The sequence below is a fragment of the Lithobates pipiens genome, unplaced genomic scaffold, assembly GCF_037356315.1.
Source record: "Lithobates pipiens isolate NorthernLeopardFrog02 unplaced genomic scaffold, aLitPip1_a1.2 Scaffold_1, whole genome shotgun sequence".
Classification (NCBI taxonomy): domain Eukaryota; kingdom Metazoa; phylum Chordata; class Amphibia; order Anura; family Ranidae; genus Lithobates; species Lithobates pipiens.
This window is the reverse complement of record NW_027507685.1, coordinates 34,130,560-34,152,132: the sequence shown is the minus strand read 5'-3', so window position 1 is coordinate 34,152,132 and position 21,573 is coordinate 34,130,560.

Sequence of the window (21,573 nt, the reverse complement as noted above, 5' to 3'; positions counted from 1 at the left end):
TCAACAGAATTCTGTGGTCAAAGTCTACTTTTTTTTTAAGCACCACAGAAACACCAGTTCTAAAGTGAAAGGCAAAATATAAAATGTCTATTCTTTTGAGCTATTTGTTTGTTGCCAAGATAGTGCCAATCAAAATCTCCAGGAAGTAAGATATAAATGTATTGTTTAATACCCTTTATCCTCATCGTGAAGGTGACTGCTGCTAATATTTTGATTTGAGTGAATGTGTTAGTCCTACAGCCAGTTAGAGTCTGCTATAATGATGTGACACACTGGAATCACTCCTTTAGAGAAGTGAAGATGGTCATTAGTCTAAATAAAGCAACATCTTTGGCAGAAGAAATGAAGAAGTGAAATGAGATGATGCAAACTGTGATAAGTATATTCTTTATAAAATTATACATGAGGCAGCTGTGTGTGGGTTGACATTGGATTCCTCATATGAGAACACACTGTGAACCAAAGAAAATTATTCTAGAACTGCAATGCTTTTCAATGGGAATGAGATGTGAACATCAGCTGGATTTTTGAACAGGCTTTTGAAATCATTCTCCACTGTACATTTTTCAAAATGTAAAAATGCTATTAAACTTGAACACAAGTCTAATAGTTATGTTTGCCTAACCTATGGTTCAATATGTTTTTCTTTATAAATTGGTAGTCATTAGGGATGGCCTTGCGGTTCGCCCTTCGGTCGGTTCGCGGCGAATTTTGCACGTTCGCGATTCGCCAAACCGGTGGACTTCTGGCGCTGTTCGCGTGGCGGACATATGCGTTTACATTGTGAAAGAACTTTAATCGGTTCCCGACCAGCGCACGCCGATGTACGTCGGCAGAATGGCACGGGCAGGCATATTGGCGTACAGGTACATCCAATCTTCTATGCCGCCCTGCCATCGGGAGTGAGCCGCCGGCGGCTCACTCGCATGCCGGTCAGGACCCCCGTGAGTCCGGTCACGGGTCCCGCGGACTCGATTGCCGCGGGCATACCCGCGATCGTCTCACGGGACGGCTAAATGGAGAAATGCCATTGTAAACAGCATTTCTCCATTCTGCCTAGCAACTAGTGACGCTGATCTCTGCTCCATGTGATTGGAGCAGAGATCAGTGTTCACTAAATGAAAGCCCAACCCCCCACAGTTAGTAACACACCCCTAGGAACACCTAACCCCTACACTGCCACCCACTGGTTAACCCCTTCACTGCCAGTGTCATTTACACAGGAATCACTGCATTTATATAGCAGTGATTGCTGTATAACTGACAATGGTCCCAAAAATGTGTCAAAAATGTCCGATGTGGCCGCCATAATGTCACAGTCACAATAAAAATCACTGATCGCTGCCATTACTAGTAAAAAAAAATAATAAAAAATTATTAATAAAAATGCCATAAAACTATCCCTATTTTGTAAACGCTATAACTTTTGCGCAAACCAATCAATAATCACTTATTGCGATTTTTTTACCAAAAATATGTAGGAGAATACATATCAGCCTAAACTGAGGGAAAAAAAATGTTTTTTTATATCTTTTTGGGGGATATTTATTATAACAAAAAGTAAAAAATAATGCGTTTTTTTCAAAATTGTCGCTCTATTTTTGTTTATAGCGCAAAAAATAAAAACCGCAGGGGTGATCAAATACCACCAAAAGAAACCTCTATTTATGGGAAAAAAAGGATGTCAATTTTGTTTGGTAGCCACATCGCACGACTGCACAATTGTCAGTTAAACTGACGCAGTGCCGAATCGCAAAAGTGGTCTGGTCTTTGACCAGCAAAATGGTCCGGTCTGTAAGTGGCTAACCCATGATGACACATCCATCATGGGGTACAGGACAGCCAATTGAGACATTTCAGCACATGGACAATTGGACATTCCCCCTACCTTATAAATAGACCTGATCTGGCGGTCATTTTACATTCTGTCTTTTGTCAGTGTAGGGAGAGGTTGCTGTGTGGAGCAGGGACAGACTGTAGTGACAAAAATCACTAGCTATTAGGTCCACAAAAGTCCTTTTAAGGACTGGTATAGGTGTACAGTAAATAGGGTTGTACATGTATAATATACTTTCTTTCAAATATAGTAAGCCTATTATACTTGACTGCTGACTGATTCTGCAGCTGTCTTTTATCAATGTAGGGACTGAGAGACAGTCTGCAGGTCCTTTTAAGGACTGGTATAGGTGTACTATTTGGTGTGCAGTATATAGGGGTGTAATACACTTATAAAATACTTGCACATATAGAAAGCATAGTATAGTGCATTTCCACTGTGCATCATTGTGACTAGGGATGAGCTTCGTGTTCGAGTCGAACGTACGTTCGACTCGAACATTGGCCGTTCGGCCGTTCGGCGAATTCCGAACGTTTTGGCCGTTCACGTCAAAATTCGAGTGACGCGCGCGCGGACCACAATGCACTGCGTTGGCGCAGTGCATTGCTGCCCGATGATTGGCCAAGCATGCACTGTGACCCCGCATGCTTGGCCAATCGCAGCGCCGGCAGCGAGGAGAGCCATGATTGGCCACAGGCATCCTGCCTGTGGCCAATCATAGCTCAGGCTGTGTAGTGCACGCCCCACACTATATAAGGCCGCCTTTAAGGCGGCCTCCTGTAGTGTGTTACTTTGCATCTGAAGCAGTGGGTGTTCTGTGTACCTTCAACACAGTACACACCAATCGTTTTTGGCTGATTTCCTATCTTGCTGCTGTGTAGTGGTTGTTGTCTGTGCCCTGACTGCAGTATACACCACTATATTCACCTCACCTATATAGCTAGTGATCTAGCTTTAACCACTTAACAACTGCCCATTGCCGATTAACGGCTTCAGGGCGGTTGTTTAACTCAGAGAGGCCGTTAATTAACGGCCTCCCAGAATTCTGCTCTCGCGTGCCCCGAGGTGTGCGCACTCGAGAGCATCCGTGACCACCGCTCATAGCGGCCGTTTACCACGTGATTGCTCTGTCAAATGACGGAGTGATCACTTGGAAACAAACCGGCGTCATGTTATGACGCCTGTTCCTCCCTCCCCTTTCTGTACCGATCGGTACAGCGGAGGGGAAAGAGATCGGTGTCAGCAGCGATGTGGGCTGCATCTGCAGTGCCCACATCGCTGCTCACCGAATTTAACCCCTCAATTCCCTGCCAATACTCTGCAATACCAGTGCATACTCTGCAGTACCCTGCCATTACTCTGCAGTGCAGTACCCTGCTATTACTCTGTAGTACCCCGCCAATACCCCGCCAATACTCTGTAATACCCTGCCATAAATTGCCATACCCAGCCATACTCAGAGATACCCAGCCATACTCGGTGATACCCTGAAATACCCAGCCATAGACGCCCCCCACCCCTCACCGCCCTCCGGTGCTTCTACCAACTCGCCAGTACGATCAAAGCCAGAATCTTTTTTTTATTTTTTATTTCAGGCTTCCCAGCCTAGAGGTGAGATGTGGGGTCATATTGACCCCCCCAGATTTCACTGTAAAGAGGACCTGTCACCCCATATTCCTATTACAAGGGATGTTTACATTTCTTGTAATAGGAATAAAAGTGATCAAAAATATATTTTTGGGAAAAAAAATGTCAAACTAAAATAAATAAAGTAAAATGAACAATAAAAAAATAAAATAAAAATTAAAGCGCCCATGTCCCCATGTGCTCGCATGTGCCACACATGTGAGGTATCGCCGAGAATGTTAGAGCGAGAGCAATAATTCTAGTCCTAGACCTCCTCTGCAACTCAAAACATGTAACCAGTAAAAAAATATTTAAAGCGTCGCCTATGGGGATTTTTTAAGTAGCGACGTTTGGCGCCATTCCACTGGCATGTGCAATTTTGAAGAGTGACATGTTTGATATCTATTTACTCAGCATAACTTCATCTTTCACTTTATGCAAACATTGGGCTAACAAGTGGTTAATAATAGAGCTTGCAGTCAGTAGTGTTAGGAGATAGTGCGTGCTGTCTGCGTGCTCTGTACCCAGTACATACCGCTATAATATAGGGCAGGCCCCTACTTTCAAACATCCAACTTACAAACATCTCCTACTTGCAAACGCAAGGAGACAGCAGCAAGTGAGATGAAAAAAGATGGACGACAAAACAAATTATACAGGGGTGATAACCCTTCCCTATGTTTTCCAAAAAGCTTAAAGATAGTTTTTTTGACTGGAGCTACACTTTAAAAATGTACCGGTTGAAAATGACAAACAGATTCAACTTAACACAACAAACCTACACAGTCCCTGTCTTGTTTGCACCGCCTGTATACTGCTGTTCTGAGTATATAGGGCCTGGGGGCCACACGCATTTCCTTTTTTTAATATGGGTACGGGGTTCCCCTTAATATGCGTACAAGACCCAAATAGGCTGGTAATGGGCAGGGAGGGCTACCCATGCCATGTTTCTCAATGATTTTCAACCATATTGCAGGAACCAGATATAACATTAAAACCGCAAGCAGTTTTAAATGGTGTTATTTCCGTTTAATGTCATTTTGTGCAGGGACTGTTCTAAACACGGGAAACACGTGGCACTTCACAGGCATACTACAGACACCCCGCAGGCACCATATTTAAAGGAATATTTCACTTTTTTTTTTCACTTTAATCGTCATTAAAATCAGTGCTCCCGCCAAAACGGTAGTTTTTAAAACTTTTTTTTGCAGTGACCCATGTCCCCTGAGGCAGGAGGCAGGTCGCCAAACCCTTTTTAGGACACTATCTTGCATATTAGCCGTTAAAATGAGCACTTTCCAATTCGAACGTTCGAGTCCCATAGACTTCAATGGGGTTCTAACGTTCGTACCGAACGCGGGGGTCGTTCGCAAGTTCTGGTGCGAACCGAACCAGGGGGTGTTCGGCTCATCCCTAATTGTGACTGCTGAGCGGTTCTGCAGCGATACTACAAAGAGTGACAAACGCAATAATAAAAAAAAAGTATTATAACTGGTGTGATAGACCAGTAGCCCCCAAAAACGACGGATTGAAGCGGGGTGTTATATACCTTCTTCCGCATACATACTACATTTCTCCAGAGACTTTTGCCACAGGGTTATTTAAAAATGACAGGTATAGGAAGAGGCAGGCCCTTCCGCAGGGGTGGTAGGGGTAGGGCAGGAGCAACAGACTTGATCCAAAGTGGCAAATTACAGAAGGTGCGTGCGATTACATCAAAGGACGCACAAGACTTGGTTAAGTTGCTCACGTAGCCTTACTCTTCTGCACCCTCCTCATCCTCTCAATCTGCACCCTCTTTACTCTCTGCTGTGTGCACCCCCAAAGACACTACCACCAACAGTGCTCTCTATCACGGTGCTGGTGTCAGTGCTCTCTATCACGGTGCTGGTGTGTTGTCAGTGCTCTCTATCTCAGTGCTGGTGTCAGTGCTCTCTATCACAGTGCTGTTGTCAGTGCTCTCTATCATGGTGCTGGTGTCAGTGCTCTCTATCACGGTGCTGGTGTCAGTTCTCTCTATCCCGGTGCTGGTGTGGTGTCAGTGCTCTCTATCTCAGTGCTGGTGTCAGTGCTCTCTATCTCGGTTCTGGTGTCAGTGCTCTCTATCACTGTGCTGGTGTCAGTGCTCTCTATCTCAGGGGTGTGAGTGTCAGTGCTCTTTATCTCGGTGTTGGTGTCAGTGCTCTCTATCACGGTGCTGGTGGCAGTGCTCTCTATCATGGTGCTAGTGTCAGTGCTCTCTATCGCGGTGCTGGTGTCAGTGCTCTCTATCACGGTGCTGGTGTCAGTGCTCTCTATCACGGTGCTGGTGTGGTGTCAGTGCTCTCTATCTCGGTGCTGGTGTCAGTGCTCTCTATCTCGGTGCTGGTGTCAGTGCTCTCTATCACGGTGCTGGTGGCAGCGCTCTCTATCTCGGTGCTGTGTCAGTGCTCTCTATCTCGGTGCTGGTATCAGTGCTCTCTATCTCGGTGCTGGTGTCAGTGCTCTCTATCACGGTGCTGGTGGCAGTGCTCTCTATCTCGGTGCTGGTGTCAGTGCTCTCTATCACGGTGCTGGTGTCAATGCTCTATATCACGGTGCTGGTGTCAGTGCTCTATATCATGGTGCTGGTGTCAGTGCTCTCTATCACGGTGCTGGTGTCAGTTCACTCTATCACGGTGCTGGTGTGGTGTCAGTGCTCTCTATCTCAGTGCTGGTGTCAGTGCTCTCTATCTAGGTGCTGGTGTCAGTGCTCTCTATCACTGTGCTGGTGTCAGTGCTCTCTATCTCGGTGCTGGTGTCATTGCTCTCTATCTCGGTGTTGGTGTCAGTGCTCTCTATCATGGTGGTGGTGTCAGTGCTCTCTATCACGGTGCTAGTGTCAGTGCTCTCTATCTCGGTGCTGGTGTCAATGCTCTCTATCTCAGTGCTGGTGTCAGTGCTCTCTATCATGGTGCTGGTGTCAGTGCTCTCTATCACGGTGCTGGTGTGTTGTCAGTGCTCTCTATCATGGTGGTGGTGTCAGTGCTCTCTATCACGGTGCTAGTGTCAGTGCTCTCTATCTCGGTGCTGGTGTCAGTGCTCTCTATCACGGTGCTGGTGTCAATGCTCTATATCACAGTGCTGGTGTCAGTGCTCTATATCATGGTGCTGGTGTCAGTGCTCTCTATCACGGTGCTGGTGTCAGTTCACTCTATCACGGTGCTGGTGTGGTGTCAGTGCTCTCTATCTCAGTGCTGGTGTCAGTGCTCTCTATCTAGGTGCTGGTGTCAGTGCTCTCTATCACTGTGCTGGTGTCATTGCTCTCTATCTCGGTGTTGGTGTCAGTGCTCTCTATCATGGTGGTGGTGTCAGTGCTCTCTATCACGGTGCTAGTGTCAGTGCTCTCTATCTCGGTGCTGGTGTCAGTGCTCTCTATCTCGGTGCTGGTGTCAGTGCTCTCTATCATGGTGCTGGTGGCAGTGCTCTCTATCTCGGTGCTGGTGTCAGTGCTCTCTATCTCGGTGCTGGTGTCAGTGCTCTCTATCTCGGTGCTGGTGTCAGTGCTCAGTCTCTATCGCGGTGCTGGTTTCAGACAGTGAGGGGGATAGCAGCGGAGAAGCCAATCAGCAGGCAGTGCCAGCACCATGGCTGAGGATCAGCACAGGACTGGCACCTCCGGACCACCGCCGTGGAGCCCTGCATAGGTGGGGATAAGGGCCGGGAAGAGGGAGGGGCTCAAGCACAGGTTGGCACACTGGGACACTGGCACAGGACTGCGCTGCCCTGACTGTAACACTGATCATCTCATGCACCCCCTTCATAGCCTGCCCTGACCTTGCCTCTCCTCTATGGCCTTCATGCGCTCCTGAATTGTCAAAATGTCACAGATAAAAAAAGAATGCTTGTCGTTGTCGATCCCAGATTCACTTAATACTTTTGTTATGTCAGTGGCCATGAATCTTAGCTGGTCCGTTTGTCAGAGAACCTAAATTATTTAGCAATTAAGCATAAACACAGTAGCAGAACAATAGTGAAGCAAGCTACAGTTCAACTTAACTTTTTCATAATAATCTGCTGCTATTGTATTAGTGTTGTGAACCTGATAGTGATACTAGTGTAGAAGCTGCCCATGTTGTGGGGGGGGGGGGGATTTATTATTATAGATTCTATTTTATATATTGAGATTCTATATACCCTATCTTGTTACCTGTCTGATCAGTGATCACTATCACCAGTTCATTTACTGTTTGAACTATATACATTCAACATGAACGACAAAGATTCGACAAAGAAGCGAAAAACATACAAACATTGAATCTTTGGCTTATGGTGTCTGTTGAAAGAAGATTCGACTGAGCAGCTAAATTATATGAAGTCATACAGTTTAGCTGCTCCGTTGAACCTTCTTTCAACATTCAACAGACACCATAAGCCTTCAATGACAGATTCGACCTTAATTAATTTGGATTTTCAGACTAATGCAATTTTTTACGAAAAACAAAATAAATACCGTATATACTCGAGTATAGGCCGACCCGAATATAAGCCGAGGCCCCCAATTTACCCCCAAAAAACTGGAAAAAATTACTGACTCGTGTATAAGCCGAGGGTGAGACATGCCTGTCCATCCCTGTGTGTCCGTCCATCCCTGTGGGTCCATCCATCCCTGTGTGTGTGTCCATGCATCCGTGTGTGTGTGTGTGTGTGTCCATGCATCCGTGTGTGTGTGTGTGTGTGTGTGTGTGTGTGTGTGTCCATGCATCCGTGTGTGTGTGTGTGTGTGTGTGTGTGTGTGTGTGTGTGTGTGTGTGTGTGTGTGTGTGTCCGTGCAGCCTACCTGTGTCCAGCCTGCCTGTGTCCGTCCAGCCTGCGTCCCGTCCAGCCTGCGTCCCGTCCAGCCTGCGTCCCGTCCCGGCCCGGCCCGGCCCGTCCCGGCCCGTCCCGTCCCGAGCCGAGCCTCCGTCCTTCAGCTCTTCGTCGGCGGCCATTCTAGGATTCAAAAGCCGCGCCTCCGTCGGTGATAGGCGGAACACTCAATTTACCACTGACTGCTGTTCCGCCTATCGGATGTCCGTGATAGGCGGAACACTGAATTTCCCAGCAGCCTGTGTTCCGCCTATCATGGGCATCGTCTCATCCTCGTCCGTAGTACGAGGATGAGACGATGCCCGTGATAGGCGGAACACAGGCTGCTGGGAAATTCAGTGTTCCGCCTATCACAGGCGAAGGCGGAGCCGGAGGCGCGGCTTTTGAATTCTAGAATGGCCGCTGTCTGTCTGCTCGACACGCTGATCGAGCGGGCAGACAGCGATGACTCGAGTATAAGCCGAGGGGGGCACTTTCAGCCTCAAAAAAGAGGCTGAAAATCTCGGCTTATACTCGAGTATATACGGTAAAAAGTAACTAAATAAATGTATTTTTCAGATGAAAACGAAATTCCAAAACAAAATATTTCAGTGTGCACATGTCTAGTTCAGGAAGGGGGGGTACTTGTTCGTCCCCTCATCCTGACCTCCAGGCTGCATTTTGAGGGGACCCCCCCATGCCATTTTTTTTTTACATTTTGATGTGGAGTTCCCCATAAAATCCATGCCTGACCTGAAGGGTTTGGTATGGACTGGAGGGGGGGCACACACCGTTTTTTCCATAGATTTTTTATCTAAATTGCCGGGAGCTGGCAAAACATTACAGCCACAGGCAAGTTTGCATTAAATTTTTCCTTTAGAAATTTTATTTTGCTGCAGCACTGTTCTACACATCGTGCAGATGCACCACTTTATAGGCAGACTAAGGGGACCCCCAGGCACAATATTTAAAGTAATCTCTCATTTATGTTTCATTTTAAGCTTTATTAAAATCACTGCTCCTGAAAAAAACTGTTGTTTTAAAAACTTTTTTTGCATTGATATATGTCCGCTAGGGCAGTACTCGGGTCCCCATACACTTTTTATGGCAATAACTTGCATATAAGTAAGCCTATAAAATTGGCACTTTTGGTTTTTCATGTTCGTGTCCCATAGACTTTAATAGGGTTCACATTCACACCAGAGGTGTTTGGCCCATCCCTATTCCCAAAGCATTCACATTTTTCCTCTGTGTTCAATGCTTCAAGGATTTGGTCCCACTTAATATCCTCCATCATTGAGCACAGTTTAGAAAAGTTGGCTCTTTTGAAATTTAGCGTCCTTTTTTTCATTTCAAACTTTTTTTTTAATGTTTTCATAAGTTTTAGTCGCTTCTGCCCCGGAAGATTTTACCCCCTTCCTGACCAGAGCACTTTTTGCGATATGGCACTGTGCCGCTTTAACTGACAATTGCATGGTCATGTGACGTTGCACCCAAACAAAATTGACGACCTTTTTTTCCCACAAATAGAGCTTTCTATTGGTGGTATTTGATCACTGCTGTTTTTATTTTTTGCGCTATAAACAAAAAAGAGCAACAATGTTAAAAAAAGCAATATTTTTTACTTTTTGCTATAATAAATATCCCTCAAAAATATATAAATAAAAACTATTTTTTCCTCAGTTTAGGCCAATATTATTATTATTATTATTATTATTATTATTATTCCATTTCTGAAAAAAACATGTTTGTATTTTAAAAATAACCACTAAAAAGTGCCAAAAAATATTATTTTTAACCATTTTCCACCCACATTATAGCTGAATGATGGCTACAATGTGGGCTTCCAGTGTTGGGAGGGCATCAATAGATGTCCTCCCATGATCACGCTGCTCCACTGGGGGCGCACGGCCTGCGCGCACTGTGATCACCTAGTCCTTTGGACTTGGCTGATCACAGAACAGTGTAAAGAGCAATCACAATGGGCATTTTACCACTTGATCAGTTGTCAGCCAATGACAACTGATCAGGAAGTAAACAGAAGCCAGTTATCGGCTTGTTTCCTCCTCATAATCAGTCCGAGGAGAAAAGAATATAGTCGGTAACCGGCTTCTGTTACAGGGACATCAGTCCCAATCTGTGCCACCTATCAGTGCCCACAAGTGCCATCTATCAGTGCCCACCAGTGCCACTTTTAGTGCCAATCAGTGCTGCTAATCAGTGCCCATCAGTGCCACCTATCAGTGCATTCTCATCAGTGCCCACCAGTGCTGCCTCATCAGTGCCAATCAATGCCCCTTTATCAGTGCTCATCAGTGCCCATCAGTACAGCCTCATCAGTGCCCATCAGTGCTGCCTCATCATTGCCACCTCATCAGTGCCACCTCATTAGTGCATATCAGTGCCATTAGTGCAGCCTATTTGTGCCCATCAGTGTAGCCTCATTAGCGCACATCACAATTTTGGTCTTTGTTCCATTAGCAAAAAATAAAAACTCAGTGGTGATTGAATACCACCACAAGAAAGTTCTCTTTGCATGAAAAAAATGATAACAATTTTGTTTGGGTACAGTGTTGCATGACCACGCAATTGTCATTCAAAAATGCAACAGCGCTGAAAGCTGAAACTTGGCCTTGACAGGAAGGGGGTGTAAGTGCCCTGTAGGCAAGTGATTAAATATATTAAATTGAGATAGTGAAACCACACTATCAAGAATAAAAGCACCATAGACCAAGCAGTTTGATTTGAATAATTTATTAGTTGAAATCTGTATCAATGACAGACTTCCTAAATAAGACACCTTAAAGTGGTGTTCCACGCAAAAAAAATATTAAAATTCCTAAAAAAATAAAAAAAAAGTTTATAATTTTTCTTTTAACTCACCTCTAAATGCCTGTTGCTAGGGGGTCCCTCGAAGTCTGCCTCCTTCAGTGCCTGGGCTGGTGACATCACTTCCCCTCAGCGTAGGAAGGGCTCAGCTCGGCCCCCTCCCTCCTGTCAGTTTTCAGGGACACGTGACTGGTCCCAGATGACTGCGCAGCCAATCCACAGTGGGTGCCCGGCTGTGCCCACATTTGCAATGCCAGCGCCGCCGAGCAGAGGGGGGACGAGCGGGGCTTTGTTCCTCTGCATCGATGGACCCTGGGACAGGTAAGTGTCTGATTATTAAAAGTCAGCAGCTGCAGTATTTGTAGCTGTTGACTTTTAATTTTTTTTTAAGGGAAATTCCTTTTTAATACTAAAATACATAAAACATAAAATGTACAAAACATTGTTAAAAACACAATCATTCTGAAGAAGTCCTCTGATTGGAGGATGAAACGCATCACATTATTCAATCTGTTAATGGATCATGATCTCTGAAAATGGACTTTAAGATAGGCAGGCCGGCTAGCCTGCTATGTCTCTGGCTTCATAGAGCAACACTGGGCACTGACAAAAGGACTGTAACCACTATTACCTAGAAAAACCTCTTTTGCAGCAACTTTATCTGAGGACAACTCTGAAGGATTGAAACAGCTCCGTGGCCATCATCCAACAGATCCAATCATTGGTTCATTGAACCCCAGCGTAACAGTGAGTACTTTCTCTGGCAATTAGCCATTCATACTGTTTCAAATAATGCTGAATTGCTGAGATTTGACTGGAAATACAATGATATATTACATCTACAGATACTGTGACTTGTAGCCATTAAAACAAAGAAATCTGCTGTCTTGAAAATTAAATCAAGATTTCACATCAGCTGTTCTCAATCCTCAACCATTTTAAATTAAGGATCTAGTGTTCACTGCTATCTTCACTGTGAAAGCCTTAATGAATGGTTTGTACTAGATAACTGCAACATTCTTTGATTAACATTTATTGCAGTTTGTCCTAACCATTCCCTATCTATATTGAGGAAATACTTGCTGCTTTAAGTCAATGACCAATTACAATACACGTGATTATAAGGAAATATTACTCTGCTATACACGGAAAGTTACCTCCATCAAGATTGATAATCAGTGTCTAGTTTTTGATCAATTATGACCTTGATCTTGGTAATTAAAGATATCCTTTTGTCTTCAATACAAATTTGCCAATTGCTATCTTTTGCTCAGTGTGCACTGTATTAGTAACGGGAATTCCCATAGTTTTTTGATATCTGAGATAATTATCACTGTTTTCTAGTATTAAGGTGTCCTATTTAGGAAGTCTGTCATTGATACAAATTTCAACTAATAATTTGAATCAAACTGCTTGGTCTATGGTGCTTTTCTTCTTGATGAGTGCAGTTTCACTATTTAAAATTAATTTATGCTAACCATTAAAAGCACAACCAAACCTCACAGGTGAGTTAGTGGATTATTTACCTCTCTAAAAATTGTGTTCCCTTTTTCCTTTTATTCAAGTGGTTAAATATGTACAGATAATTACAAATATATATATACATATTTTTTTCATCTTTCTGGCCTTAGTAGCCATTATACCATTTATGGAGATTCCTTTTCTGAGGAATCTTTGAATTGTATCAATCCCGTTGTGATGCTGCTTTAACCTCCCTGGCGGTAATCCCGAGTCTGGCTCGGGCTGCAATTTCAGTACCACGAGTGGTAACCCCAAGCGAGACTCGGGATCGCATTGCTGGATACAGGGAGAGGTTACTTACCTTGTCCCCTGGACCCAGCGATGTCCCCCCGCTGTGTGTGCGAGCTCCTCTACTCGATTCACACAGTGCCCGAGTGCCGCCAAGCTCCTTCCCCTGTGACGTGATGACGCACAGGAGCAGAGATCGGCGCCAAATTCAAAAAAGTAAAATACACAAAACACATACAGTACTGTAGAAAAAAATACACATCCCCTTTGTCCCTAGTGGTCTGTCCAGTACCCTGCATGCACTTTTATATTATAAATACTGTTTTTTCTGCCTGGAATTTGGAGATTGTCCATAGCAACCGAAAAGTGTCCCTTTATGTCAAAAGTGATTTTAGACCAACTAGAAAACAGCGATAATAAATTAGAATCACTTGCAGAATTGAGCGATAGCGATTTGTGGGGAAATTCGTCATCAAACACTAAATCTAATGACAGCGACAATTCTGCAAATTAGCAAATTTCTGTGTTTTTGGATTTGATTACATTATTGAATTATTTTTATTATTATTTATTATCATTATTTATTATATTATAAACTTTATCATACCCGGGATGTCTACTAGACTCTGGTTTGGACAGATTTAAGTGAGTTATTCCTAAGAATTTCAGGCCTACAATATAAAGCGCCAAATTTCCATGCAAAATAATTGTACTGCTTTCAGCACCTAAAATCAGAAATAATCATACCGCCAGGGAGGTTAAACATGACAACAATTTCTATGAAATATTGTTGAGATAATAATTTATTTAACATTAAGAAACCATCACTGTGAGCCCTGCCCCTGCCCATTACTCAATTGACTGCACATTGAAAAAGTTGAAATAGTTGATATTCATTTTACCCTTTAGTCTGTTTATTACATTATATAGAATATTTAGATTAAATGTGTACAACTGTAGATCTAAAAAAAATAAAAATAGTCCTTTTTTTTTTCCCGTAATCTCTTCAAGACGACTCATTAGACCTTTATCTGCCTTTCTTAAATTGAACAAGTTTTAATTTTCCCATTTGATGGTTTCTATGACTTCATAATATTGACAAATTAGATATTTCATGATTTGTCACCAAGGTATAGAAGCTGCTTTGTATTGTTACATATATTAATAAAACAAAACCTTGAATTTAATGTGCAGGAAAGTCCATTTTTGTAGTACTGCATATTACACAAAATGTAATTTTCATCTCTCACTTAGGCTTCTTGATACAGTATAGGGTATCTGTATTTTTTTCATTTAAGCTGCATTAAATATAAGCTGATAACAGAATTCTATCGAATAATAATAAAAAAAAGTCATTATGTTTTATATAAATTCCCTAAATTCTATGAAGTGATTTCAAGTCTGTAACTGATGACCTTTGAAAACAATGCTCTTTGGTGGTCTTCAAATTCCAGTGGCCATGCCTTTTGTGTTTCAAACAGATTACATGAGGAAATGTTACAATAACAATTATATGCTGTGCTAGTGATCTGAGATGTATTTGAGATATAAAAAAAAAAAACACTGTATCACCACATCCAATGTCTGTGTGAGCTGCTGGGGCACTACAAGCACCAGTATTCCAGGAGAGGGGGGCAGCAGCAGTGTGTTCTATCAGACTGATTTTTAGATAAAAAGTGCTGGATGCTGGTGTGTATGTATTCTGTGTGTTTCTGTATACCGTGGGTTTTGTGTGTTTCTGTACACTGTGTGGGTATGTATACTATGCATGTGTGTGTGTGTATATGTATACTGTATACTGTATGATCCATGTGTGCCAACAACCGCTCAACAGAAGTCAATCTAACAATCAACTTCTGTTGAATAGATACTGTATGTTGAAAAAGGCCACTCAATCAGCGGCTGTGTTGCCAACTGTCCACAAAGAAAAATCCACATGTTGCCATTCAAAGCTATTTGATTGGTGCACTGCTGAGCTCAGTCTCAGATCAGGCAGCAGGGCAGGTCTGGGTGCACACCTATATGGTGACATCATGGCACACACCAAGCCCAGTTTTTACTCACATGCCCCATTGCCCGATCTTAGGCCAACCCCAGCAGTACACTATTCAGCTGGCTCCCTGACTGCACATACACAGTTTAGAGCCTGCAAACAGTGGATTTAAAAAAAAAAGCCTTTTCCCATCAGCTGCCTACCACACCAAGCACCGAGGTGAAAAGATGTGTGTGTGTGTGTTTAAGGGGACCCTGATGCAAGGTGCCACTCTGGGGAGCTCTGCTGTTATGTGGCACTCTGGGGGGCTCTGCCATAGAGTGCCACTCTGAGGGCTCTGCCATAAGGGGGGACTCTGATGTAAGGTGGCACTCTGGGGACTCTGATTTATAGGGAAAATGTTGGGACTTTGATGTAAGGGAGGACTCTGATGTGAGCGCGGTGCTTGTCCTGACTGCTGTACTCCATATGTTGCCTTGTTTGTTACTTACTCCTGACCCATGTACTCTACATTATATTGTACATAGACCTGACCAAAGTGTTCATAGTCTCAACAGTTACTGGTTTTAATGAAGTTCTTCTGTAAGTTAGATTCAGTAAGTTCACACCACAAGCAGTCCAGTGCATCTTTTTTTCTGCATAAAAATGCATGGATGGTAGGTAATATGGTTTCCAATGGCATAGTTCGTACCAGTGCAATCAGTTCCAGGGCTTGCCCGTTTCAGAAAAAAAAGTAGAACATGCTACATTTTTCCTGCACTGCACTCAACAGGAACACAGTAAAATGCATCAAAAATGAACTGGAACACATCAAAAAGGCAGTGGACCCCAGTCAAGGAAAAAAAATAGTCAAAGAAGAAAAAAATCATCTGGAATGCACCCGGAAACGCATTAAAATTGTGCATGCATAAACTCATCCAGAACAGATCTGGAGTACATTTTTGTAGTGTGAACCAGCCCTAAGACAAAAAAAGTGCTTTTTTTGTGCATAAAAACATATGTAATGGAAACATTAACTATTTGCACTTCTTGAATACTGCCCTCCTTGGATGTCATCCTTGTTTGGTCCTGGGCCATCCACACCACCTCAGCTCCCGATAGTAATGCCTCTAAGGGGCCTCTAAACCAAGTGCCACACTCCCATCATGCAGTTATACATTATGTAAATATTTCAGAGAGGGGGGGTTTCCAGTAAACTCAGCATCCTATTTATTTAATTGTAAATTTCTCTTCCTTGACAGGGTCAGATCATATAGGTATTTTTCCCATCATACTCCAATATTCAGGTAATCCATGTGCATGCTCCTGAAGAGTGGATAAATCCGCAAAATGCATAGAGCTACTATATGCCATGTTTTTGCTCATTATATGTTTTATCAGACAATTTTTACTATACAGTATGTATTATGTGATATATGTTGTTTGCAATTATGTAGCAAACTGCATTCATTTTATGTACATCTATTTTATGAATCATATTGGATATTTTATGCTTACTTACGATTACCATTATGTATTATAAATTGATTTCCAATAAATTTGAATTTCCAACCCTGCGTGCATCATCTAAAGTCCTAATTCCTTGTCCCTTTTTTTTTCTCAAATGTTGTACCTTCGTTAAATGTAACCATATTGCTACACTTAGGGCCGGTTCACACAGCGATGCGAAGCGAGGTGACACGGCTCGCCTCGCCTCGCTCCCGCAAGTCGCCCCCGTTCTGTACAATGGAACCGTTCTGAGAGGAGCGACTCGAGTCGCTCCGACTCAGAAAAAAGGTTCCTGTACTACTTCTGGGCAACTTCGGGGGCGACTTGCATTGACTTCTATACAGAAGTCCTCTGCAAGTCGCCGCTGAGATCCCCGCAGGTCGCGGCGAGGCAAGTCGGAGACGCCTCGCCGTGCCTCGCTGTGTGAACCGGCCCTTAGGCTCGGTTCACACAGGGGCAACATGACTTTTGGAGGCAACTTGGACGTGACTTGGACGTGACTTGGACATGACTTGGACGTGACTTGGACACGACTTGGACGCGACTTGGACGTGACTTGGATGTGACTTGGACACGACTTACAACACTACTTTAGGTCACCCCAGGCCAGGCGACTTGCCGTGGCCAATCAGAGAATGAGCTCTCAGGGGGGAACTCCTTTTGAGAGCTGATAATTCTCTGAGAGTCGCCTCTGTATAGACAGAGATCCGACTTGGAGGCGACCTCCATTGAAATCAATGGGTACCAGTCGCCTACAAGTCGTATTGAAGTAGTACAGGAACCTTTTCTGAAGTCGGAGCGACTTCAGTAGTGTGCATTAAGACAGCTCTTATTCACTTACATTGATTTCTACATGTTGTGTGACCTGAGGTGACTTGGGGCGACTTGAAGTCGAATCTGAGTTGCCCCTGTGTGAACCGGTTAGAGGTGCCTCTCTTCTCTTTTATACTCTGTAGCTCTTGCTGGATATTGCTTCCAATCCCCTTGTGGAGGCCACCATTTGTGGATGTATATTTTATTGATACGTAACCTGGTCACATTGCTATAAGCTTTTTATGTTGACTATAAACTGAAGGACTTATGAATAAATTGTTGTGGACCGAATCATTTCAGTTTTCATTATTTCTTATGGGGAAATTTGTGCTTTGGATAACAAGCATGTTTCTGTTATGAATTATGCTCACAATCCAAGGTTTTACTGTATATTACTTTTTGTATTTTCAATAAATTGAACAAAAAAACGATTGGCTATTGAAATGATAGCAGTGATCTGGTTCCTCAAACATGCAACATGATAACAAATTGTACATGGAAAATTCAAAGAAGTGATTTTACAGTTAAACAGACCACAATGGCACAAATTAGTCTGTAATTTCTTGTGCAAAAATTAGGTAATTTTTCTTTTGTTGTATTGTTAAAGCAGGGGAGGGTGGGGGAGAAAAAAAGGAGAATGAGAAACAAAGGGAAAGAATAAAAGCACTAATTATGTATTTTATTTTTTTTGTTAAATGTGACTATTACATCTTAAATAACTTCACAGAGTATAACGATTCCAGACTACTAGGATTTATAAGCGTTACAGCAGAATTAAACCCTATAAGAGTCAAATGGCGGTGCTCTGTTTTTGCATATCATACCATCAGTGAATTGTTTGTATCAGTAGAATGATATACTGAATCAAGACAGCTCCTAAATGTACCCTCATCACCATTCAGAAATGTGAGTTACTTTATATTCAGAGCAGGCAGCAGACAATGGATCTACTCCCAGAACGATTTTAACAAATACACAAAGTGAAACTTGAAAGCCTAAACCTGTGACACATGCCACATTTATCCAAATTATTTCAATGTGACGCCATTCCAGCTCTTGTCCTCCATTTATTTGATTCCTGAAATGTCTAGTGATTACCCAATAATGATTCCCTTATAATTATAGGCAATACTATGATTGTTGGTGAATGATGACATAGCAACTACACTCCCAAAATTGTTAAAACGCTTACAGCTCAAACAAATACTGGTGGCATTGTGTCTCTGTCATGCACGTTAGAGCTATCCTCTTTTATTTCAATATCTTTTTCAGCAGCCAAAGTACGTAAATACTCTTATGCCGTGTACACACAACCAAACAAGCAGGTGGAAAAGTCCGGCAAACTGAAGTCCGCCAAACAATCCCCCCGTGTGTAGCCTCCGGCATACTTTTTTGACCCGAAAGTACGGCGTACTTAGAAAGTAGTTTTACACTCCAATCTTCCCGCCGGACTCGCATTTCATCGGACAATCCGGCCGTGTGTATGCCAGTCCGCCGTACTTTTGAAATGAGCGGACTTTTCCCGCCCGGAGAAAAGTTTGCTCATTTCCAGCGGGTCTCCAGGTAGGCGGGGCCCACGAAGGAGACGTCGCTGGCCCCGCCGCCTGGTATGGACTTAAAGGGGAACCCCAACGCCGAAAAAAATCTGCGTGGGGGTCCCCCCAGGTCCACATCAGACCCTTGTCCGAGCACGCTACCCGGCCGGCCAGGAAAGGGGGGGACAAGCGAGCGCCCCCCCTCCTGAGCCGCACCAGGCCGCGTGCCCTCAACATGGGGGGTACCTTGGGTAAGGGGGGCGCGCGGCCCCCCCACCCCAAAGCACTTTGTCCCCATGTTGAGGAGAACAAGGGCCTCTTCCCGACAACCCTGGCCGTTGGTTGTCGGTGTCTGCGGGCGGGGGGCTTATCGGAATCCGGGAGCCCCCTTTAATAAGGGGGCCCCGGATACCGGCCCCCCACCCTATGTGAATGAGTATGGGGTACAATGTAAAAACACAACACACAAGATAAAATAGTTTATTGCACAGCTCCGGGGGTCTTCCGTCTTCGGGATCTTCTCGCCGGACTCCTCCGCTATCTTCTTCTAGCTCTTTTACTAGTGGAGAAGCCCGTCTTTCTTCCTCGCCGCCGCCCTCTTCTTCCGACTTCGGGGGTCTTGTCCTCCTCTTTGGTTCTTCTGCGGGGCCACCGTGCCTTCTTCTAGCTCTTTTACAGGCGGTGACCCGGTCTTCTGTCGCCGCCGCTGTCGCCGCCGCCTTCCATTCTTCTGTTCTTCTTCTTCTTCTTCTTCTTCAGATGTTGCCTCGCCGAGTCCTCCGCTCACAATGACGGGGACCGGGCACGTGGCGACTTATATAGGGACAAGGGGCGGGGTCTTCGGTGGATGTCACATGGGTTGATGTCACATGGCGACAGTCCCAGCATCCTCCGGGACTGTGACATCGTAAGGGGGCGGGGTCACCATGTGACATCAATCCATGTCACATCGGCCCCCCTTTCCCCAAGGCACCCCCCATGTTGAGGGCACGCGACCTGGTGCGGCTCAGGAGGGGGGGCGCTCGCTCGTTCCCCCCTTTCCTGGCCGGCCGGGTAGCGTGCTCGAACAAGGGTCTGATGTAGACCTGGGGGGACCCCATGCCGATTTTTTTCGGAGTTGGGTTTCCCCTTTAAGTCCATACCAGGCAGCGGGGCCAGCGACGTCTCCTTCGCGGGCCCCGCCTACCTGGAGACACGCTCGAAATGAGCGGACTTTCCTCCGCGTGTGTGGGCGAGTCCGTTTATTTCAAAAGTAGGGCGGATAGTACGGCGGACTTAGTACGCCGTATTAGTCTGCTGAAAAAGTGCCGTGTGTGGGCAAGTAGCCCGTTCGGAAAGTCCGACGGACAGTCTGGCGGGAAGTCCGCCAGACTAAGTACGTCGGACAGATGGCTACGTGTGTACGCAGCTTAATGGGAATGGGTGTCACAGAGGTAATATCTGTGAAAGGTTGTAGAGACCCTTCTTCTATTTTGAAGGATTTTGATCATTTTTATTTATAATTAATGTTTTTAATTACACACTTTTAATGTTTCATAACTGATTTGGTTACTATACAGATATTTACACAATAAAAGCATTTAACGTAGATCTAATCCATAAATAGGTAGCATTAAAGTGGTTGGAAACCCTTACAACCAACTTTGACCTACATGTCAGCCTAGATTAAGGCTTACCTGTAGGTCCAAGAAATATCTCCTAAACCTACACGGTTTAGGAGATATTTGCCGAAAGACAGGCACCGCTGTCAACGGCGATAAGCAGTGAGTAGTGGCTCCCGTGCGCATGCGCGGGAGTGACGTCATCGCGGCTTCGCCGAATGACAGCGGCGGAGCTGCGAGACGCACCGAGAAGAAGGATGCTCCGGACTACAGGGGACAGCGGGGACTTCACTGGCTCCTGTGTCAGGTAAGTGACACATAATGGACTACTGTGCGATGCATAGTAGTCCATTATGCTTTACCTTTGCAGGGAATCAAAGAGGAAGTAAACTCATCAGGGTTTACTTCCTCTTTAAGATTGCTAATGCACTGTATGTCTAATGCATTCCATGTGTTTTTATACTAAAATATTGTTTTTAACTTTTTTACAGATTCTGTTGATCTCCTCCAGCCCCTTTCAGCCACTTACGGTCTGCTTTCCCATTACTCATCATTGCTCTGAACTTTTTTTCCAAATAGAGACATAGGGGTTATTTACTAAAGGAAAATCCACTTTGCACTGCAAGTGCACTTGGAAGTAAAGTTGCTGTAGATCCGAGGGGGACATGCAAGGGAAAAAAAAACATTTTTAGCTTGCACATGATTGGATGATAAAATCAGCAGAGCTTCCACTCATTTCAGATCTACCCCTTAGATTTAGAGCGACTGCACTTCCAAGTGCACTTGCAGTGGAAAGTGGATTTGCCTTTCCTAAATAACCCCCATAGTGATGGACCATACTTATGCAGAGTCAAAATTGCTTGTAATCTCCAACAGTGGGGCGTGTCCCAGGGTAGGAGTAGAACTGGAAGCCAAATAGTCAACTCATAAACAGAAGTGCCTGAACAAGGACCTTCATAACAGGGACATCGAGTTTCTTTTAGTGAAAGTTAGAAATATAAAGGATCAATAATTACCTTTGAAATTAAATTAGAATGGTAGAATATATGAGATTTTAATTATTGGATTTAGATAATCCTTAATTCGAAAAAAAAAAAATTGCCAGTGCACTATAGGTCTTCTGATTAAGAAGAGCAGTAGCCAACACTTGTCTTGTTTGGGTGTCTGGTATCAGGCCCGTTGCAACAGGACAGGCAAACCAAACAATTGCAGGCCCTTGCCGCACCGCCACTTCCTATAAATGCTGCGGCCTGTAGCTTGGCCAAGCTCCTGTTTCTTCCTCCTGCAGTCCAGCCG